The sequence below is a fragment of the Apium graveolens genome, chromosome 3 (genome assembly GCF_009905375.1).
Source record: "Apium graveolens cultivar Ventura chromosome 3, ASM990537v1, whole genome shotgun sequence".
In the NCBI taxonomy this organism is placed as follows: domain Eukaryota; kingdom Viridiplantae; phylum Streptophyta; class Magnoliopsida; order Apiales; family Apiaceae; genus Apium; species Apium graveolens.
Genome location: NC_133649.1, coordinates 198,460,742 through 198,486,153, shown reverse-complemented (window position 1 = coordinate 198,486,153; position 25,412 = coordinate 198,460,742).

Below are 25,412 nucleotides of genomic sequence, written 5' to 3'. Positions count from 1 at the left end.
GGAAACTCATCTTGGACCGCCTCTACAGCAGCATCCCAATCTTCTTTATAGCTAACTGGGTGAAGGAGGGCATCGTGCTCCACCATCAAGTCTTTGAACTCCTGGGTGTCCATCCAGCCGTCAAAGGCTTTATCTTTCTGAGCCTTCAGAATAACATTTTCATCCCGGGCCGTTTCCAGGTCAGAAGTGGAAGAGGCCAGTTGAGCTTCAAGGGCCTCTATTATCTGGTTGGCCTCCTCCAACTTCTTATTAGCATCTTCCAAGCCAACCTTCCAAGCCTTAGCTTGGTGAATCGCCCCTTGGAAATGGGCGTTGGCCTGCAAGAGAAGCAACAAAAATATGAGAAAAGAAACATGAAAAGGCAAATATAAAGGGCAGTAGGAAAAGGACGTACCGTCGCTAAAGCCTGGGCTCCGAAGAGCTCATTCCCCTCTAAGTCCTGTTGAAGGACAAAGTCTTGATAATCCACCGGGGAGATGGAATGCTTGGACAATTCCTTGGACAGCGCCGTGCTGCCAACGATTGAATCCTTGCCCCGGATCCCCCAAGCAGGTTGAAAATAGGCCCCTGGACTCTGCTTGGTGCGCAAAACCTGGCTGGGACCTTCCTCGCCCGGTTCCATTGCTTGAAGAAGGAACTTAGGGAAGCGGTCACCAAGGCGTGGGTCTTTAAAGATCTTTTCAGCCCTCTTCATCCTAGTTGTCTCCAGGTCTTTAGGCTTGGTAGCCTCCTCAATCTTCTCAGCCACTGCAACAAGCGAAGTAAGTTGAAAAATCAGCAGAATAGAAAATGACGGAAACAAAAAAGAGGTAAGAAAGGGAACTTACTTTTCTTAGGGATGGGCGAGAGGCCGCGTTCTACCAGGATGGTCTCCCGGATAAGGTCCCAAGAATGGGAAGTCCCATTATCTTGCGTAAGGAGGTTGAAAGCTCTAGCCTCCTCCTCAAACAAAGTTAAATCATTTGGGCTCCCATCGACGGCCAGCCCAAAAGACGACCGAAATAGGGTGCCCCAATCTCCACCCTCCCAAACGACGAACAAAAAATCCTTTTTCCACCCCAAGTTATTGTCAGGGATGGATTCCCATTCACAATGTGGGGAATAGTGGGGCGCTGGTTTAGAGAAACCCAACCCGGACTTTTATCAGGGCTGTTTTTGAACTGGAAAATTTTCCTGAAAACAGCAACAGAAGTAGGGACCTTGTGCTTGGCACATTGTGACAGGTAGCACAGAATAAGCCTCCAAGAATTGGGGGGAGTTGGCAAGGGCTGATGCCCACATCAGCCAGTAACAAGGGAATCAATGGATGAAAAGGGAGTCTGATACCTGCCCTTAGAGTATCCCTATAGACGCATAATGCGTCCTTTTTCTACTGGCAAGCCCTGTCAGCCGGACCCGCGAGAACAAGCTTAAAAGGTTCCTTGATTTTGAAGCAGCTGCTCAACTTTTCCAGCTCCTTGGGATCCCGTAAAGTGCTAATATGATCGTGCGCGTCTAGATGCGCATCAGACGGGTACTCGTCCCCTCGAGTGTTGATTATGTCGATCAAAGAAGTGTACCTCGATCGAATAGGAAATTCATTGGACTTTCTAGCCACATTCATCTTGTCCAAGCGAGTCATTTTTTTGTCAGCCATCTGAAAAAAGGGGGGCACGTAAGCAGGCTATCTTAAAAGGGCACACAATGGAAAGATAGACACGAAAAGTAAAGGGAGGAATTTTACCTGAAAAAGCGCTCCTAAAAAAGGCTTTGAGCTCCGACTTGCTGTTATTGCTCTGAGAATCTTAGCAGGAGGAGAAAGAAGAAAACTTAGAAATAAGAAGGTGAGGAGTAGTAGCCTCTCCTCAGTCCTTTATATAATAGGAAAAGGAAGTTGAAGGGACGAAAGCCCATTAAGAACAAAGGCCCATAGGAAAAAGCCCAGAAAAAGGAAAATTCTAGAATATTCCTAGGAATTCTAGAGGATTCTAAACAGGGTATATTAAGCTCAGATCAATATTAAGCCCAATAAGGTTTGAAAAAGCCCAAATAAAAAAGGCCCAATAAAGATTTGAAAAGGCCCAAATAAAAAAGGCCCAGTAAGATTTGGAAAAGCCCAATAAAGATTTGGAAGAGCCCAATGAAAGAGGCCCAATAAGATTTGGAAAAGCCCAAATAAAGAGGCTCGGTAAAATTTAATAAGGCCCAATAAATGGGCCAGGCCCAAATCCAATTAGGATTTGGAAAATACAATACCCTAAATTAAAGCAAAATGAAGAAAGTAAGTGGAAGACCAGAATCCAGGTCGAAGTCCAGGTCGTGAATCCTGCCCGAAATCATTCGAGCAGACACCCAAAAATAACGGGTAAAAAAGACCAGAATCCTGGTCGAAGTCCAGGTCGTGAATCCTGCCCGAAATCATTCGAGCAGACACCCGAAAATAACGGGAAAAGAGACCAGAATCCAGGTCGAATTTCAGGTCGTTAATTCTGCCCGAAATTTTTCGAGCAGATACCCGAAAATTACTGGAATAGCAGGACTGAATTGAGGTCGAAACCTCGACCAGAAACGAGGTCAAAGGAATCAACCATTTATCAAAATTGGGGATTAAAAAACACAGAAAAAACCCTGGTCGAAGATCGACTAGGATCCTGGTCGAATTCCTGGTCGTGGATCCTAGTCGAAATCCTTCGACCAGGAAGCATCAGAATCAAGGAATTCTCGAACAGATCCAGGTCGAAGTATCGACTAGAATTCTAGTCGAAATCCTAGTCGATAGACTCAAGTCCAGGAATAAAAAAGGGGTATGTATTCGACCTAGATCCAGGTCGAAAGTTCGACTAGGATCCTGGTCGAATTCCAGGTCGTGGATTCTAGTCGAACTCCTTCGACCAGGATTGCAAGGCTGCCCCTTACTTCGACTAGGATCCTGGTCGAAACTTCGACGAGGATCCTGGTCGAAAAAGGGCCGGAAATCTGAAAAATCCCAGAAAATTAGGGAAAATCCAGAAATTAAGGATAAATCCCAGAAAATTAGGGAAAAATTCAGAAAATAAGGATAAATCCCAGAAATTAAGGGCAAAATGCAGAAAAATAAGGATAAAACCTAGAAATTAAGGGAAAAATCCAGAAAGTTAGAGAAAAATCCCCGGAATTAAGGGAAAAGTTCCTGGAAATTAAGATAATTCCTGAACAAAAGGAACAATCGTTGTAAACGTGTAGGTCACTCCACACTTTACGCAAAAACGAAACCCTGCAAGTGAATGAACAGACTTAACTTTTGCGAAACCTAATCAATGTTTCCCAAAAGTTGGGGGGCAAATGATAGGGATAAATAAATCCTGATTGTATAATTAAATATTGCAAGGTATGGGCTGCTGGGCCCAATAAGAAGATGTATGACATTCAGACCAGAAAGGTTAACATGCTGATCAGGCCTGATGGACCAGATCAGGCCTGATGAAACAAAGAAGGCCCAAAAACCCTGATTATTAATTAATTTTGTAATTAATTAATAAGGGAAAAATCAGCTATTGAGAAGAGTCCCGATAAGGATATAAATCCTTACTGATTAGCCTCAAGGGGACCTAAAAGGATAAGGAATCACTTTCCTACTATCTAGGACTCCAAAGTCCATTCTAACTATGAGACTTGCCCACCAAGTCTCCTATACCAAGTCCAATTCAAGGACTCCCAACATCTATATAAGGGGCCTCACCCCACACATCGGAACTACGTTTTTTGGCTTGATTCTCTAATTCACAGAGATACGTAGGCATCTCGTAAAGGCAGAATTAAGCTACGAAATACGAGAGCAGCCATTAAAGGCCTTGAGCTCCCGAATCTTAGTAATAAACACAGCAAATAATAACCTTAGTATTTTATCCATAACAAAAAGAGTATTTAAAATAATATTCCTTAACTAGTTTATTTCTATGCAATTAATAATCTTTAATGATTAATCAGGTTTAAAATAAATAATTGTTGGGGTATACTACTCCCATGATAAAATAATAAGTATATAGTATTTATTATTCGAACAATAAAATATAGTTGAAGCAATATGATCGTTGGGAAATCGTTTTAATAAAAGTTCAAGGTATTTTAATGCTTCGTAAGTGGATGTTGAGTCCCTTTTAAAACATATTACTATGGACTTATAACCGTCCTATAATATCACCGTAATGATTCCCAGGTTTTATCTTAAATCCCGACCGACTCTGGATCATATATAATACATCACGCTTAAAGCGGAATAACATTTCACGATATATACTTATCGTACAACATCGCTACATTATGCGAAAATTCAACAACTATGTATCATCAAAAACATGGTATTTATGTAATGATAAAAAAAACAATCCTTTCACAACACAACAGTAAATGGAGTTGGGTTCGTAAACTTGCCTGGGTATCTTGAGGTGGAGGATGCTCTAGGTTCTGCTCGGAAATCTATATCCATAAACACAATTCACTTCGTTAGGTCCCGTTCTAATTTACGGTGACTCGAACTCATGTGCTACTTATTATGCACCCTCTCAAATTATACTACCCTTATTATTCTTTTAAGTCATTATTCACATTATGGTCGCTTAATTTTTCTAAGTATCTTAGGTTCATTCTCATTATCGTCGCCGGCTCCGCGTATGGATTCTTACGGTTTCTACTCGCGGGATCTCTGCTCCGATATTTTTATAAAATTGAGAATCATTATTTTCACTTGAAAATTTTATGGCAATTAGAAAACTCAATACGTTACTCTCTGTAAAAATTTCATGATTTATGAACACTTTTAAGTCGATCCTTTATATTTTCAAAGTTCGTGATTTTTAGAAGTTTTTGTCGCGTAAATCACTTTTACTAAAACGACCATAACTTTTGATCTGTAAATCGGAATCAAGCAATTCAAGCGCCTAAACGATCCTTATAACATTTTCTATCATAATCAAGGGTTATTTTGCAAGAAACCACATTTTAGAACTTCGGGACTTTCTGCAGAAACTTAAAGTTATGATTTGTTGGTTTTAACGGAGTTACGTTTATGATCGGGGTTTTGTTTACACCCTAACTCTTAACACAACCACCAACAATCATCATTTCATCATCAACACACAAACTCCTCTCAATAACATCATGTTCTTGAGGCAATAACAATCAACCTTAAATCTACTTAACTTAAACACCAAGATTTCATCAATACCACTTATTGAACTAGGTTTACTACCAGATACTAAATGGATCTTAAAATGAATCTTAAATAAAGTTGGGCCAAAAATTTTTACCTTTCTTGAAATTTTGAGATGTGTTATTTAGGATGTTGAAGGCTTGGAAGGGCTTGGTGTGATTTTTCGAACCTAAAACCACCATTGAAATTAAGAAACCAAAGAGAGGTTACTATTCATACTATTCACTAGTGACTTTCTTGATTTTATTTCATCCATCAACCCTTGATAAAAAGAGATGAAAGAATTTTCTTACCTTAGTTTAATTTCTAGGAAGATTGAGAATTAATGGGATGATTTTACCATGGCTAGAACTTGAGTTTTAATTTTTGAATTCCTCCCCCTTTTTGAAATTGCCGAATGGAAGAAGTGAAGGGGGGTATTTATGCTTGCTTCTCTTGGTTGCTTCTCTTGGTTGCTTCTATGAAATGGGGTGTGATATCTTCCACTTGATTTTTATTCTCCTAGGTTGAATCCTAGGTTTATTCTTGTTGCAAATCTTGGGGACAAAATATAAGTAGCTTGCTAGGTTACAAGCTAACTACATGGGTTAGCTTCCTTAGCACACTATTTTGCTAGCTAGCTTGATCATTCTATATTTAGCTCACTATTTGATGAAGTAACCATGGTTACTTTCTTACCATGGTTTAGTTAGTGCGTTACATTTATTTAATCGTTTACGCGTTCGCTCGGTCGCTTAAACATTTTCGCAATACTTATTCGTAAATGGTTCGCGACGTAATTCCTTTAGTATTTATTCCTTATACTTTTAATTATCATACTTGAATATAAATCCGTAGGGTATTAATCTCGTAATTATATTGTGATCCCCGTAATCCTCGATGGGTCGTAAATACGGTCGTTTTTCAAAGTTCGTTTTCTTCGAAAACTAATAGCATTTACATACACTCATTTGGTACGTATAATCGTAATATCAACTCTGAAACTCATTTTTTCATGTACTACATAGTGTGGGCTCAAAAGTTTTCCCCGTCCTTCAGGGTTACTATTCATTAAAAGTTTTACACGGTCTCAAAATTTTGAGTTATTACATGTTAAATTAGTGTCAGGATCTGACTCCTCAATTACCTTCCTTATTTTTAAGCTCTCTCTAACTCTTTCCTTGCCTTTGTGAGCTTCAACATTTAGAGCAATAACCTTCATTTTCTATCCTTTCCTGCTCCTCCTTTATTGAATCTCAAGATCATGGGTTTTTAGCATTCCATAGACTTCATCAAGTGGCAATAAATCAAGATCATATTGATGCCTAACAAACACTACAAATTGTTGAGTCCTCATTATCATACTCTTTTCTAACCAATGACCGATCATTGAACAGTGTAAGAAATCTATCATAGATGTCAATTATGCTCTCATCAGGTTTAGCATAAAAAATTTCATACTGTTGCACAAGAACATCCCTTCCGTTCTTTTTAATTTCCATGGTTCTTTGACGCTGAGTTTCCGAAGTATCCCATATAGCTTTGGCAGACTTGCAGGAAATCACCTTGTTAGACATCACATTATCCAAACTGTTATGCATAATATTCTTGACTTTTGCATCTTTAAGCATTGCAGCCTTCTTAGGATGTGACCATTCTAATTTCTGTTTCCTGATGTAGTGCTCAGGAACTGTTACAATTATTTGGACAGCCTTTTGAGGGTAAGGAGGTCCATTGTGAATGATACCAATATATGCATCATCAATGGCTTCTAGGAACATCAACATTACTCTCCATGTAGAGTAATCAGCTTTCTTCAGGATATGAATTTTCATGCTTTCATACTTACTTCTAGTCATTTTTAATCTTTTCAAATTAACAGTTAATTTGACCGCTCTGATACCACTTGTTACCCAGTAAGGTTAATTGTTAAGGGGGGTTGGATATAATTAACCAATAAATTGATTTATCATAAAAGTAAAGTAATAACAATAAAGAACAAATGAATCAAATAACACTTTATATTGATCTTTAATAAACTGTTACAAAACTCTCTCAAGAACAATATTTTTAAAAGCTGTTAGGTTATAATAATACTCGAGTTAATCACACCACAAAGTGATAATCTATTCTGTGTTTATATATCACATAGCTACACAATCAATCCCTATCAGTTACAAGATATGTTACAATATAAATTATCTAGTTTCTATACATATCTAAATCAATAACTACGATTCTATAAATCATTAGATTCTGATTTATCCTATAGTTGTGACTTATTCCGTCATATGTTGACAGTCATCACATCCTCACTACATCAGATCATGATGCTTGACAAATCCTGACTGTCAGACAGATCTTGACTGGCTTCAAATCCTGACGCCTCTTGACAAATCCTGACTCCATAGCAGATCCTGATTTATGACATAGACAATTTTCAACAATCAGCTATTGGTTCTGTAAGTTTATGTGCCACTTTATCTTCAGCATCAGAGTTTACTGTTATTAAATGGGCTGTGTGAGAACCAACAGCCTCAGAAACTTCCATGACATCAGTATTTAAGAGTAATTCGACATCTTCATGGATAGTGGGCATGTGAATTACAGCATTAGGATTTAGCTCTAAATTTTCAGTTCCAGGTGAATGATGTGGTGATGAAGGATTGGACTATTCTGCAACTTCATCTACAGCAGTAACAGGGATTACAAATATGTGTGAATATGAAACTTGAGTGGACTGCAAGAATGTATCAATATATAGACCTGCATGAAAAATATCAACACTTGGTGCATCAGAGTTTAACTTAAGGACTACAGGTTGGGGATCAACAACTGTTTCTTTTGGACTCTAAGCACCTGCAAGAGAAATAATTGAACCACTTAGATCTCTATATTCTGTTAAAGTAATCTCATTACTTCTAACTGCACACATCTCATGACTTTGAAGAGTTAGAGTTTCCTCATAAGGATATGCTAAATCCTGACTCTCATTTATCTCTCCTTTTTCCAGGTAAGGATCTTGCCTCTCTTTATTTCTGTTTTTCTCTAAATCTTTTCCCTCAATCTCACATTAAAGGTTCCGAAAATTTTTTCCTTTAGAAATAAGAGGTGACTGAGACGAGATGCATGTGGTCACATGACTAGGGGTACCCTCTTTTGAAGGACTAGACATGATCATACCATCAGGATTAAATGAACAGTAAATGTAAGAACCAGAAAATTATGACTATTTTGTGTTATATTAAATGAGTATTATGTGTTTTATGATATCGTAAATTATGATTGAGTATAAAATGTTATTTATTATGTATTGTATATATTTTATAACGCCCTCCAAATCCGGGGTCTAGATCTGTGGTTACTTGCTAATCTCTAAATCCAGTACAAACCTGTAAAATAATTAAGCAAACATATATCTAAACCCTTTACATCTATCTAGGATCTTTTCAGGTTGGGGTATGAAAACAAGAACAACACACTATCTTTATTACAAATCTAAATATAAAATGTCATAGAACTTTCTTTATTACAAACCATTATCTAAACAAGTTTTAAATTAAATTTATTTTATTCAAATTCATACCATAACTATCTACACTATACCTGCTCTGGTAGCTCAAATCTCTCTTCCTGAATTGGGATTAGCACTCTTGGTATTAGAGGGTCCCACTGCGTGACACACTTCTTTACCACGCGAGTCCGGATATGTTTCATTTTCTTTCTTGACTAAAAATAAACAAGGTAAATAACAACAAAGGGGTGAGCCATACTTTACTCAACAAGTCCATAATATATAAACGGTATCATGATAAAGCTAAATGAACTGGTAATCTGGCTGTATCTGTAAAGATGTAACCTTGCAAGAAAAGAATGAATGCCACAATGGGCGAGTATCAATAAACTAGTCTGGACACAAGTTTACACCTATATCCTGTTGATAAGTCATGATATAATGCAGATCTATAACTCTATATATAGACCCAGTCGGGTACCCAGGCTCAACAACCCAAAACAAGGATCCGGAATATATCAATATATATATATATATAATCTATTGGAATATGACTAGAGTATTCAGTGAGAATGTGAACATGAATTATCAGTGTTTATCGAGTTGAAAATTTGAATAAGAGAAAGAGATTCATTATTCTGAATTTAGAATAGGGAAAAACTTGCCTGTTACGCGATTTACCACAAATATATCACAGTTCTCTAATACTGGCTTGGTCCTCCTTGTTGGCTTCGTCTTTATCAAAGAAAGATACTCATTTAGTCAACTCGTATCTCAATTTCGTCTCAAACGGACTTCTCGTAGCTCTTACCATCCACCCGTACGTTTACAATTGACTCGTATAACAAATACTAGAAATTAAGACTCGATTAACCACATAATTCACTTAGCACATAAGTCACATAGTCATTCTAGGTTTAAAATAATTTTTAGATTCGAAATTGGATCACTATTCACATTATTGAACAATATCTGGCTCGTTTCCTAATTTTCGAAATTTATTGGACTCGTCTTTATAAATAATAGGGTCTATAAATAAATAAATATCAAAAGTCAACTCGTTTCCAAAAGAAATTAAGGTTTGATACTATTTTTAATTAAAACATATCATTTTTCTAAGTCGAAGGGCTTTCGTTTCGTTTAAATCAGATAAAGGGTTCAATTATTATTCAATAAATAAGAATAAATCAATTTATTATTCAATATAATCCATTATTCAAAATATTTGAACATTAAAAATATTTTTAAATAATTTTTTAGGAAAAATCAGAATTAAAAATGATTTTTCCATAATTTTTAGAATTAAAATAAATTTATTATGAATTATTGAAAATAAGTTGATTAATTATCAAAATAATTAATCATTTTTAAATAATTAATAATTAATAATAAATAATAAATAATTAAAAAAATAATTAATTCTGATTTTTATAAAAAAAATCATATTTATTTATAAAATTAATTAATTAATTAAATTAATTAATCAATTTATAAAATAAATAAAACTGATTTTTATAATTTATAAAAATAAAATAAAAATTCAGAAACATTTGTCAGAAAATGAACTTCTGACAAAACGGATCAAAACCGGGTTGCAAAACGGGTTATAACCGGGTCCGGAAGAACATCCCGGGTCAGGATGAACTTGCCAGGATTTGCCCAGAATCCGGCGAGTTCCCCGAACTCCGGTGACTTCAATACATCCTCAAGTCAACACCATTTGGTGTCGTTTTTGAGTAGTTTTCATTCTAAATTACTTTAGCAATTTAACTCCGACTAAAACATCTCAGAATAACCCCTGGAACTCCATCTCCGATCAAAACTCCAAGTTTTCCGGCCAAACTTCGAAATCACAGATTCGTACATAGAAAATTATAATCTATACCTGAAAATAAAGCCTGAAACATCTATAATTAAACCCCTACATCCATACATATCTCAGATATCTCTAAAATAAAAAAAGGATCAATCGAAAATTAGCATAAACCCTAGAAATCGAATTCAAATATCTAGCAATTGTTTGATGAAATTGATAGCATGAATCGATTATACACATCACAGAGAAGCTATATCAATCATCAAAATCATTCAATAACCCCCAGAACTAAAAACCCTAACTGTCAGTTATGAACCCTAAAATCGAAATAAAAAATACATGAATCAAAACATGAAATTGACACTGTAAACCGAAAGAACAGGTCAAGGGCTTCGTTTTGAGTATGTTAGATATATTTGTGATATCATGTCTAATATGATTTGTGTTTAGTTTTCAGATCTTACTTAACAGGACAAATCAGGACTTAACTGGAAGTCAGTACTTATACTGAAGTCAAGACTTAAGATATCAAAACTTAAGTTATCAGAACTTAAGTTATCAGGAGATATTTATCAGGAGATAATATCAGGACTTAAGGAGACGTTCAGATAAGGAAGGCGGCTGATTGAAAGGAAAGAAGATCGAGACTGAAATAAGAAGAGATATGCATGAAGAAGAATTCTATGAAGAATAGAATACTTGGAAGAAAAGATAACTGATTGATATATATTAGGAAGCAGAATTATATTCGATATCAATTAGAAGATTATCTTGTAACTGTGTAGTATATAAACACAGACATAGGGTTTACACTATATGTGTTATCTTAATTGAGATTATTATTCATTTTTACCCTAGCAGCTCTCGTGATAATTTGTTCATCACTGAGAGAGGACAGTTCTATTGTAACAGAGTTTATTGTGTTGAATAAAATCTGTGTTCTGTTACTTGAGTTCTTATATTCGATTTGATTGTAGTAAACACTGTATTCAACCCCCTTCTACAGTGTGTGTGACCTAACAAGTGGTATCAGAGCAATCTGTTAACATACATACAGTAAATATCCAAAAAAATCATGTCTGAAGAACCACAAACTCCAACCAAGCCCACCAAAACTGAAGAAACTCCAAAGACTCAAATCCATAATCGATATGAGACTATTAGGGTTCCCATACTGAAACCTTCTGAGTATCCCATATGGAAGGTGAGGATGTCTATGTTTCTGGAAGCTACAGATCCAGAATACCTTGACAGAATTAATGAAGGACCACATAAGCCAACCAAGCTCTCTGTTGTAGTTGCAGATCAGCCAGCACAGACTGTACCAAGGGAGAAAAGTGAATATACAGCTGAAAATATCTCATCTATTGCAAAGGATGCAAATATAAGATATTTGCTGCATAGTGCCATTGATAATGTCATGTCAAACAGGGTAATTAACTGCAAGACTGCAAAGGAGATATGGGATGCCTTGGAGACAAGATGCCAGGGAACTGATTCAATTAAGAAGAACATGAGGACTATACTCACTCAAGAGTATGAGCACTTTGACTCAAAACCTGATGAGTCATTAACTGGTTTATATGACAGATTTGTCAAACTCTTGAATGATCGGTCACTGGTGGATAAGTAATATGATCTTGAAGGTACTAATCTTAAATTCCTTTTAGCTCTTCCTGAAAGTTGGGATTTGAAGGCCGCAACTATAAGAGACAACAATGCTTTTGATGAAACTACTCTTGATGAAATTTATGGTATGCTCAAGACTTATGAACTTGAGATGGATCAAAGAAGCAAGAGGCATGGGAGAAAGTCAAGGACAGTTGCTCTTAAGGCTAATGAGGAATCCCCTAAAGTGGCTGTCTCAAAAAAAGGAAAAGGAAAGGCTCTCATCACAAAGTCTGATACTGAGTCATCAAGTCCTAATAGTGATGAGGATTCAGAAACTGAAAGTCTATCTGAGATGGACCCTAATGAAGAGATGATGAAGCTGTGTGCTCTTATGGTGAAAGGAATCACAAAGATTGCATACAGGAAATTCAGAAAGGGAAAGAAGTTTTCCAGGAAAGGTGCAAGTTCTGATAAGAAAGGTTTCAGAAAGTCTGAAGGCAAAGGAGGAAACTCGGACATAGGAGATTACTCAAATGTCAAATGCTACAACTGTGGTGAGAAAGGCCACATATCTCCTGATTGCAAGAAAGGAAAAAGTGACAAAGGAAAGGCTCTTGTCACAAAGAAGAAAAGCTGGACAGACACTTCATATTCTGAAAGTGAGGTGAACTATGCCTTGATGGCAAATGCTGATAGCAGTTCTGAAGCTGCTGAGTTAAAGGTACCTCAAACAACTTATGCTTTTTATACTGATGATATTACTGAATTGAGAAGATATCTTAAAACCATGTTCATTAGTTATAGAGATCAAACTTTAACATGTGAAAGATTAACTTCTGAAAATATTGCTTATAAAAAGAGGAATAATTATTTAGAAAAAGAGTTAGTTATGTTCCATCAAACTCAGAAAGATAGAGATGATGCTTTCTATGTTAGAGGTGAAGTGCTTAAAATGAATGAATCTCTAAAAACTGAGTTAGAAAAGGAAAGAGAGATTATCAGGATTTGGACTAACTCTGGAAGAACAACTCAGAATTTATTAAGTAGTGGAAATTGAAAAGAGGGCTTAGGTTATGGAGATGATAAGAATAATAAAGGAACTATAGAAATTGAGCCTATAGTTGTTAAACAAAATCCAAAGTTAAATCATGTTAAGTTTGTAGCTAAATCTGTAAAGTCTGATTCTGAAAAGATGAAAGATACTGAGACAGAAGTTAAGGCAGACTCAACTACTGACAAATTGAAACAGGATAAGACAATTGAAGTTAATATAGGCTTAATGACAAAGAAGCAGCTTAAGCATAAGCTGAAAGATGTTAAGAATGTAAACAAGGTAAAGCCACCTAGGAAAAATAAGAATGGAAAGGAAGGTATGAATAAAAGCAATGATTATAAGTCTATTCCTAATGCTCCTAGAAAGAAATGTTATAACTGTGGAAATTCTAACCATCTGGCTTCTTTTTGCAGGAAGAATAAGAACATAAACTTCTTACCTTCAAAATCAGGAGTTAAGAGTCAGTTTGTTAGATATAGGCCACAAAATCCTTGTTTTTATTATGGTAGTTTATGGCATTCCATTTATACTTGTAAGGAATATCATAGTTTGTACTATGATTATTATCAAATAAAACCTTCTTTAAAGAAAGTTAACATTATTCCTTCTAGTGTAAGTTCTGATGCAAAGCTGATACTGTAAATTCTGATAAGAAAAACATTAACATAAACTCTGATGTTAAATCCGCTGTAAATGTTAACAAACTTAATAAGGCCAAAGGATCCAAGCAAGTCTGGGTCCTTAAAACTAATCATTAGTGGTCTTTGTGATTGCAGGGCAACATGAAAAGCATCCTAGTTCTGGACAGTGGATGTTCAGGACATATGACTGGAAATAAAGCCCTGCTATCAGACTTTGTGGAGAAAGCTGGCCCAGGTGTTTCTTATGGAGATGGCAATATGGGGAAAACTCTTGGATATGGCAATATCAATCTTGGGAATGTCATCATTATCAAAGTAGCTCTAGTCTCAGGACTTAAACACAATTTGCTGAGTGTGAGTCAAATCTGTGACAGAGGTTATCATGTGGATTTCTTTGAAGAACACTATGAAGTTGTAAGAAAATCTACAGGAAAAGTTGTTCTAAAAGGATACAGGCATGGTAACATTTATGAATCCAAGCTTTCAACCAGTTCTGATGGTTCTGCAATCTGTCTGTTAAGTAGAGCATCAATTGAAGAAAGCTGGGATTGGCACAAGAAACTCTCTCATTTAAATTTTAACAATATAAATGAACTTGTCAAGAAAGATCTTGTGAGAGGACTTCTAAAATCAGTATTTGCTCCTGATGGCCTTTGTGATTCATGTCAAAAGGCAAAACAAAGAAAATCTTCATTCAAGAGCAAGACTGAATCTTCAATTCTTGAGCCTTATCATCTACTACATGTTGATCTATTTGGTCCAGTGAATGTCATGTCTATTGCAAAGAAGAAATATTCTATGGTCATAGTGGATGAGTTCACCAGATACACATAGGTTTATTTCTTGCACACAAAAAGTGAAATTGCATCTATCTTGATTGATCACGACAAACAATTGGATAAATTGGTTAAAGACTCTGTGAAAATCATAAGAAGTGATAATGGCACTAAGTTCAAGAATTTGATCATGGAAGAGTTCTGCAAAGACCAAGGAATTAAGCAGGAATATTCTTCTCCTGGAACTCCACAGCAAAATGGAGTTGTTGAAAGAAAGAATGGAACTCTTATTGAAGCTGCACGAACTATACTTGATGAAGCAAAGTTACCAACCTATTTTTGGGCTAAGGCTGTGCAGACTACTTGTTTTACTCAGAATGCAACACTTATCAACAAGCATGGGAATACACCGTATGAGATGGTGAAGAAAACGAAGCCAAATCTGAAGTATTTTCATGTATTTGGATGCAAGTGTTTTGTTCTTAAGACTCATCCTGAATAGCTATCCAAATTTGATCTAAAAGCTGATGAAGGGATTTTTATTGGATATCCACTTTCCAAAAAAGCCTTCAGAGTCTACAATTTACGAACAAGGGTTGTCATGGAATCTATCAATGTTTCTTTTGATGATAAGAAGATTACAGGACTTGAAGATTTCAATGATCATGATCAGCTGAGATTTGAGAATGAAGTTTTAAATTCTGATTCTGTAAATCCTGACAGTCTAAATCCTGATACTGCAAACTCTGATGGGTTAAACTCTGATGTTATTGAAACTGTGGTGACTATGCCAAAGGAAAATGCACCTGTACAGGGGGAGCATATTGAAGATCCAACCACATCTCAAGAAGCATCAGAACCTAGAACAGGCTCTTCAAGTTCTGATTCGTCAAATTCTGATGGGGCAAGTTTTGATAATTCTGGAAACTCAAATTCTGATTCATCAAGTTCTGATGGGCCAAATTCCGATAATTCTAGAAACTCAAATTCTGAAGGATCCAACTCAGAGAGCATAATTTCAGGGGGAGCATCAAAAAATGTTGATGGAGACATCATGAATCATGGGGGAGCATCCAGTTCTAGAGATAACCTTCCATCTGCAAGGAAGTGGACTAAAGCACATACACCTGACTTGATTATTGGAGATCCTGAAGCAGGTATAAGAACTAGAATAGAAACATCAAATGAATGTCTCTATCACTCTTTTCTTTCTCAGACTAAACCAAAAAAAGTGGAAGAAGCTCTTCAAGATGCTGATTAGGTGCAAGCAATGCATGAAGAGTTAAATGAATTTGAAAGAAATAAAGTCTGGACCCTAGTGCCAAGACCAAAGAACAGATCTGTTGATGGTACAAAATGGGTATTCAGAAACAAAACTGATAGTGATGGCATAATTAAAAGGAATAAAGCAAGGCTGGTTGCAAAAGGATACTCTCAATAAGAGGGAATTGATTGTGATGAAACATTTGCACCGGTTGCTAGATTGGAAGCCATAAGGATATTTTTAGCTTATGCTGCTCACAAAAAGTTTACAGTCTTTCAAATAGATGTAAAAAGTGCTTTTCTTAATGGAGAATTGGAAGAAGAAGTATATGTTGAACAACCTCCAGGTTTTGTAGATTCAAAATTTCCTAATCATGTCCACAGACTTGATAAAGCACTTTATGGCCTTAAGCAAGCTCCAAGAGCATGGTATGAGACATTAGCTCAGTTTCTTCTGGAAAGTGGATTTAACAGAGGGACTATTGACAGAATATTATTTTATCTCAACCATGGAAATGACTTACTTTTGGTGCAGAAATATTGTAACGACCGAGAAATTACGCTTGTATTATATCATAATAAAGATAAATTATGTGTATTATTATGTGATTAAATGTGTTAAGTCATTAGACCCTAACTGCTATGTGTTACGTATTGTCTGTTTTGATCCAAACGTGTTTTGGATATTTATTGAGTGTTTTATTGTAAGTTATATATTTTATATCAAAACCCGTACAACTCAAAACTATGTTTTAAAAGCCCGTATTTCAAACAAAATCATTGGCCCTATTTTGTTAAAAATGCCCTATACCATATCCCTATTCTGAACCCCTAGACGTTTTACAAATTGACCTTTTTCGCGAAAAATGACTTTTCCGGACCCCTTCGGGTACCAAAAACCCCACAAAAATCACATTTTTATTTTTATATGCTCATGAAATTATCATATATCATTTTTCTTTGTATTTTTGTAATATTCACAATTTTTGGGAATTTTTGACATTAATTTTGTATTTATTGGATATTTAAAAATTCAATATTAATACCCAAAAATTATAAAAATTGGGGCGAAATATTTTTATCATGAGTGTAATTAGACCCTTAATTTTATTTAGGGGTATTATTTGCATAAATATAAATATCAGATTTCTAATTAATTTTTCAGTTAATTAATATTAAAAATCAGAAAAAAATAAAAGGAAACGGGGATTAGGGTTTGAGTGAAGAACATGGCAGCAGAATCAAAGTCGATTTTGATCATGATTCCGTTAACCAAATAAGTCGTGTGAGTACTCGTTTTGAAGCTTATGATCTGTAGTTTTTGATTATGTAAATGTTTTTGTTGTTGGATTACTTGATTTTAATTTTATATTTTCGGGTTTAATTCTTGAATTCGGGTTTGAAGTTCTGGTTGTTGTTTGATGTTGTGATGATTACGAACGTATAGATCGTCGATTTTGGGGTCGAACGGCGCTGGTTTCGTAGTGTTTGGCTTCGGTTTTGTGTTCGCCAGAGAACCGCCGTCGATGGCGGCTGTTCTTCGTGGTTGCGGCTTCGAATCGATGAAAAGGGAAGAGGAGGACGTTCCTGTGGTGTTGTCGGTGAAAAACGAAGGGAAACCAGCCTGGAACCGTAATGTTTGGACGGTGTTTTGGCTCGCCGGATTTTCGCCGGGAAACGTCGCCGGCGTCGGGTTCTGGGTTGCTGGGTTGTGTTCTTCGCGACCCGGGTTCGACCCGGTTTGCAACCCGGAAACGACCCGGGTTTGATCCTAAAAAACCCAAACACTGAACTCTGTTTTGTGTTTCTGTATTTTTATGTATTTATTTTATTTTCTAAAAATTAGAAATTAGTTTTAATAATTCTAATAATTAATTAAAAATTAGTTTTAAATTTTGAAAAATAGTATTAATAATTTCTGAATTATTTTACTAAATTATAAATTTGAATTTAATTATTTAATTAATTATTTAAGTATTTATCTAATTATTTATTAGTTATCTAATTAATTAATAATTAGATAATTAATTAATAATTAGGTAATTAATTAATAAATCAGGATTAAAAATAATAAAATAATATGATTAATAATCTAATAATTAGTTAATATTGCGAGTAACTCGTATTCATACGAGTAGTGATTCGATAATTAGAGTTATCGTTCGAGCGATAGTTATTCGAGGAATGTCGTAATAATTATTTAAATTGTATAATTAAATACCGATAATTAATTGATTAACGAATCGTATAAGTACAATAATAATAATGTAATGGTTCGATAATTATGTGAGGATTGCGAGTAGCTCGTATTTATACGAGTAGTTAATCGTTGAGTAGATTATAATTCGAGCAGTTAGTAGTTATTCGATAAATAGCGTATCAGTTAATAGTATCGAGTGATTATTTGTAAATAATTGATTTAATCGAGTAAGTATTATTAATTTATAAATAAGTGTAATAAATAGTAATAAATCCTAATAATTAGGGATTAATTATTTTAAAATAAAATAATTATTAATTAATTATTTAAAAGTGTAATTAAAGATTATTTAATTATAATTAATTATTTATAATTAATTATTAATTAATTAAATCTTGTTTAATTCATAATAATTAAACCGTTAGTCCGAATTGAGCAAAACGAAGACCCCTAAACTCAGAAAAATGAAACGAATCCAATAAAAATAATTGTAAGTTATAATTTATTCCGGAAGAGAGTGGTTTTGTGATAATTAATTGTTCATAGGCCCTATTAGGGGTAGAATCGAGTCGAATAAATTCCGAAAAATTGTAATAAAATCAGATATGGTTAATTATTATAAATATGAGTCTAGAATCGATTCTAAAAATGATTATAAGTCTAAAAATTATTTATGTGCTTTATGTGCTATGTGCTTTACGTGATTATGTGAACCTTACGTGCTATATCATTATATGTGTATATATGTGAGTCAGATAGAAACGCATGGGTACACTGATAAGGTTACGTGATATCAATTCGAGATACACGTATATAGTAAGTTATCTAAACGACTATCTTTCTATGATTGGTTCAGTGTTAGCAAGTATAACACCCTCCAAATCCGGGGTATAGATTTGGGGCATTATTAACAATAATTACCAACTAAACCTGCACAAGCGGAATATAAATATAATAATTACCCCGAACTATCACTACTCAGGATTTTTTAAGGTCTGAGTTGAAAACAAGAACTACATACTACACTTTATTACAAACCCAAATAAATAAAACCTGCGTCAAGAACTCTCATTGTTACAAAACTTTATTCTATCTACAATCTCACCACACAACTTTTATTCAAACTACACAAGACTTCTATTCAACCCAGCATTACTACTAATCCTGCTACACCTGATCTGGCAATTCAAAGCTCTCTTCGGGAATAGGAAGGAACACTCTTGGTATAAGAGGGTCCCGCTGCTTGACTCGCTTCTTGACTATGCGGGTCCTGATGGGTTTCATTCTCTACCTTAACTGTAAAACAATAGGAATAACAATAAAAGGGTGATGAGCCAAAATTACTCAACAAGCCTGCAACAATATATATAGTATAAAGAAAGAGAAATAAGTGAACCAATAAGCTGCTGGTTGGAACAACCATCTGAATCTGTATAGGATAGTAATTTACCAATGCTGGCGAGTATCAAATGAACAAGACTGGAAACAAAAACCAACATATGCACTATAACCCGCTGATCAGTCAGGATATAGTGCGGATCTATACCCAACTGCATAGACCCAACCAACATAAAGAGTACTCAGGCAACTATGGCCTATTAAATAATGGTCTGGGTAAAACCCAGCCTGTATAGTAACCATCCAGTCCAAGGCTTAGCATCCGGAACAATCAGAATGCTTTTGATATATCCCAACACCAGGATATACCAGAGTATATGTAACAAGGGTAAAAAGGATTGAAATGAGAATAAGGAATTCAATAAATTGGGGGAAATCAAGAATCGAAATGAAATTGAAACAAGCATTAATAAATGGGTAACAGTGTATATGAACAATGATTATCAAAGGTAACTGATATGATAAAAAGGAAATATAATTCACAATTCTGAATTTAGAATAGGGGAAAAACTTGCCTTGCGCGTTCTTAACCTGGTTTAACTCACCACCTTCTGTCCCTAGCTTGCTCTGCCTTGCTAACACTGAACCAATCATGGAAAGATAGTCGTTTAGATAACTTACTATATACGTGTATCTTGAATTGATATCACGCAACCTTATCAGTCTACCCATGCATTTCTATCTGACTCGCATATATACACATACATTTATACAGCACATATATTCACATAATCACGTAAAGCACGTAGCACATAAAGCACATAATCAATTTCTAGATTTATAATTATTTTTAGAATCGATTCTAGACTCATACCTGCATTACTAGTCTTATTTGATTTTATTATAATTTTTAGAGATTTATTCGACTCAATTATATCCCTATTAGGACCTATGAACTATTAATTATTACCAAATCACTATCTTCCGGAATAAATTACAACTTACAACTATTTTTATTGGATTCGTCTCATTTTTCTAAGTCTAGGGGTCTTCGTTTCGCTCAAATCGGACTAACGGTTGAATTATTATGAATTAAACAAGATTTAATTAATTAATAATTAATTATAAATAATTAATTATATTTAAAAAAATACTTAATTATATTTTTAAGTAATTAATTAGTAATTATTGTATTTAAAAATAATTAATCCTTAATTATTAGGAATTATTACTATTTATTACAAATTATTATTACTTATTCGATCAGATCGATTATTTACAAATAATCAATCGATTTAATTAACTGATACGCTATTTATCGAATAACTACGAATTACTCGAATTATAAATTAACTTAACGATTAATCTCTCTTATAACTACGAGCTACTCGCAATTCTCGCATAATTATCGAACTATTATATTATTATTGAAACTCATACGATTCGCTAATCAATTAGTTACTGATATCTAATTATACGATACGAATAATTACCGCAATATTATTCGAATAACTAACCCTCGAATAATAATTCTAATTATCGAATCACTATTTGCATTATTAACTAATTATTAGATTATTAATCACATTACTTAATTCTTATTTATTAATTAATTACCTAATTATTAATTAATTACCCAATTATTAATTAATTAGATAATTAATAAATAATTAGAAAAATAATTAAATAATTAATTAAATAATTAAATTCTAATTTATAATTTAATAAAATAATTTAGAATTAATAATACTATTTTTCAGAATTTAAAACTAATTTTTAATTAAATTTTAGAATTATTAAAAACTGATTTTAATTACTAAAATATAAATAAATAATTAATTTTAATCAAAAACATAAAAACAGAAACAGGGGTGGGGTTTTTTAGGATCAAACCCGGGTCGACCTCGGGTTATCAGGTCACGAAGAACAACCCGAGCTGCCCAACAACTCCGACGCCGGCAACGATTCCCGACGAGAATCCGGAGACCAAAACGAAGAACAATCACATGATTCCAGGCTCGTTCTCGAAGCACAGCAACACAACGACGCTCCCTTTCTGTTCCGTGGTCTTTCCCTGTCCTTCTTCCTCGTCGAACACCGCCGGAGATGAAGAACAAAGGCGGCGTCGTCGTTTTTCCAACGAACACGAAACCGAAACCAAACACCATGAAACCGGTACCGTTCGACTCGCAAAACAACGATCTACACTACTCCATTAACAACCACATCAAACAACACACAGAAAATCAAACCCGAATTCAAGAAATTAAACCCGAAAATATAAATTTCTATTCGATCAATCAAACACGAAAAACAATTACATAATTGAAAACTAGAGATCATAAGCTTCAAAACGAATACTCACACGCTCGATTTGGACTCCGGAATCACGATCAAAATCGCCTTTGATCCTCCTGCTCTGTTCTTCACAAACCCTAACCCTAATTCCCTTTTTCTTTTTCTTTTTATTTTCTGATTTTTTTAATTATAATTAACTGATTTAATTAATAGTAATTCAGGTATTTATATTTATGAAAATAATACCCCTAAGTAAAATTAAGAGTCTAATTACACTCCTAATAAAAATATTTGGCCCCAATTTTTATAATTTTTGGGTATTAATATTGAATTTTTAAATATCCAATAAATATAAAATAAATGCTAAAAATTCCCAAAAATTGTGAATATTACAAAAATACAAAGAAAAATGATATATGATAATTTCATGATCAAATAAAAATAAAGATGTAATTTTTGTGGGGTTTTTGGTACCCGAAGGGGTCCGGAAAAGTCGTTTTTCGCGAAAAAGGTCAATTTGTAAAATGTCTAGGGGTTCAGAATAGCGATATGGTATAGGGCATTTTAAATAAAATAGGGCCAATGATTTTGTTTGAAATACAGGCTTTTAAAACATAGATTTGAGCTGTACGGGTTTTGATATAAAATATATAACGGACGATAAAACGCTCAATAAATATCCAAAACACGTTTGGATCAAAACAGCCAACACATAACACATAGCAGTAGGGTTTAATGACTTAACACATTTAATCACATAATAATACACATAATTTATCATTATTATAATATAATACCAGCGTAATTTCTCGGTCGTTACATTCTCCCCCCAACAGGATTCTGTCCTCAGAATCATACTATGCAAATAACTGAGGATACTTTTCTAACATTTCACACTCAAGCTCCCAGGTTGATTCTTCAACCACTGGGTTTCTCCACAAGACTCTCATTAATAACATAGACTTATTTCTTAATACCCTCTCATGTCGATCTAGAATTCTTATCGGCTGCTCTACATACGACAAATCTGCCTAAAGTTCTACTGGTTCATACTCCATTACATGCCTTGTATCAGGATTGTACTTCTTAAGCATAGATACATGAAATACGTTGTGAATGTGCTGCATATGGGGTGGTAAAGCTAACTCGTACGCAACCTTCCCAATTTTCTTTAAAATTTCAAATGGTCCAATGTATCGTGGCTTCAATTTCCCTTTATTGCCAAATCTGGTCAATCCTTTCCATGGCGATATCTTAAGCAATATGTGTTCTCCTTCCTGATAGTCGATATCCTTCCTTGCTTGGTCTGCATATTTGCTTTGCCTGTTTTGCGCTGCCTCGATTCGTTTTCGAATAAGTTCAATCTTTTCTTTTGTCTGCCGAATTAATTCTGGACCCAAAATCTTGCGTTCTCCAACTTCATCCCAATGCACTGGTGATCTGCATTTTCTCCCATATAGTGCTTCATACGGTGGCATTCCAGTACTGGCGTGATAGCTGTTATTATAAGAAAATTCCACTAGGGGTAAATGTTCATCCCAACCGCCTTCAAAATCGATCGCACAAACTCGTAGCATGTCTTCAATCGTTTGGATTGTCCTTTCGCTTTGACCATCAGTTTGCGGATAATAGGCTGTACTCATGTTCAACTTCGTTCCTAGGCATTCTTGGAATTGTCTCCAAAATCTTGAATTGAAACGAGGATCTCGATCCGATACAATCGATACTGGTACTCAATGACGCATCACAATTTCTTTAAGATATAAGTGTACTAACTTGTCCAGTGAAAATCTTTCATTAATCGGAAGAAAATGTGCTGATTTTGTCAATCGATCAATAATAACCCAAATTGCATCGTGATTTGCTTTCGTCCTTAGAAGTCCCACTAAGAAATCCATCGCCAGATGTTCCCATTTCCATTCTGGAATGTCTAATGGTTGCAATAACCCACTCGGACGTTGATGTTCCGCTTTAACTCGCTGGCATGTATAGCATTTACTCACCCATTCTGCTATTTCCTTCTTCATATTCGACCACCAAAAGTTTTCCTTCAAATCGCGATACATTTTTGTGCTTCCTGGATGAATGGAATACTTCGAATTGTGCGCATCTCGCATAATTTCTTCTTTTAATTCTGCCACGTTAGGGATCCAGATTCTTGACGCAAAACGTAAAATTCCTTCATTATCTTTCTGAGTTGTGATCTCTTCTCCTGTTAAGTCATCGTCTTGACTCATCACTTCATCTTGACAACGGCGAATCTTTTCTAGCAACCCTGGTTGGAAAGTCATAGCGTAGATAGTTCCTGCAGATTCATGGGGAATACGAATCTCGATTTCCAATTTGTCGAATTCCTTAACCAATTCTTCGCATGAAGTTAACCGATTCAATCTTTCTTTTGTACTCAACGCATCTGCTACAACATTTTCTTTTCCTGGATGATGACTGATTGTAACATCATAATATTTAATCAATTTCATCCATCGACGTTGTCGCATGTTCAGTTCCTTTTGCGTGAAGATATACTTCAGACTTTTATGATCTGTGTAGATTTCGTATTTTATACCATACAAATAATGTCTCCAAAGCTTCAATGCAAATACAATTGCTGCCAATTCCAAATCATGCGTAGGATATTTTTGCTCATGAGGTTTAAGTTGTCTCGAAGCATACGCAATGACGTTACCATGTTGCATCAACACACATCCTAGCCCGCGATACGAAGCGTCACTGTATATGACGAAATTTCCTTGCTCGTCTGGCAGTACTAATACTGGTGCGGTCACCAACCGATTCTTCAACTCTTGAAAACTTTCTTCACACTTACTATTCCATTCAAACTTTTCACTTTTTTGAGTTAACTTGGTCAGCGGCGTTGCTATCTTCGCAAAGTCTTTGACAAATCTTCGATAATATCCTGCCAATCCTAAGAAACTTCGAACTTCTGTCGGAGTCTTTGGTCTTTCCCAATTTAACACAGCTTCAATCTTTGCTGGATAAACTTGAATGCCTTCTCTACTGATGATATGCCCTAGAAACTACACATCTTTCAACCAAAATTCGCATTTTGAAAATTTTGCATATAGCTGCTCCTTTCGTAATATCTCCAATGTCGTTCTTAAATGTGTTGCATGTTCTTCTTCCGTCTTTGAGTAGATCAAGATGTCATCAATAAATAAAATGATAAACTTATCCAGATACTTCTTGAATACTCGATTCATCAAATCCATAAATGTTGCAGGTGCATTCGTCAATCCAAAAGCCATCACAAGAAATTCATAGTGTCCATACCTCGTTTTGAATGCTATCTTTGGAATATCTTCGGCCTTGATCTTTAACTGATGATAGCCTGATCGTAAGTCAATTTTCGAAAACCATGCTGTTCCTTTTAGTTGATCAAATAAATCATCGATGCGAGGTAAAGGATATTTATTCTTGATAGTTAACTTGTTCAGCTCACGATAATCAATGCACAGTCGCATACTACCATCCTTCTTTTTCACGAACAATACTGGTGCGCCCCATGAGGATACACTTGGCCTTATAATTCCTTTGTCGAGAAGTTCTTGCAACTGCTTTGCTAATTCCCTCATTTCAATAGGTGTCATTCGATATGGAGCTTTCGAGATTGGTTCAGTCCCTAGCGTCAAGTCAATAGTGAACTCGATTTCTCGATCTGGTGGAAGTCCTGGTAGTTCGTCTAGAAAAACATCAAGAAACTCACAAACTACAGGAATATCTTTAATCTTCGGATT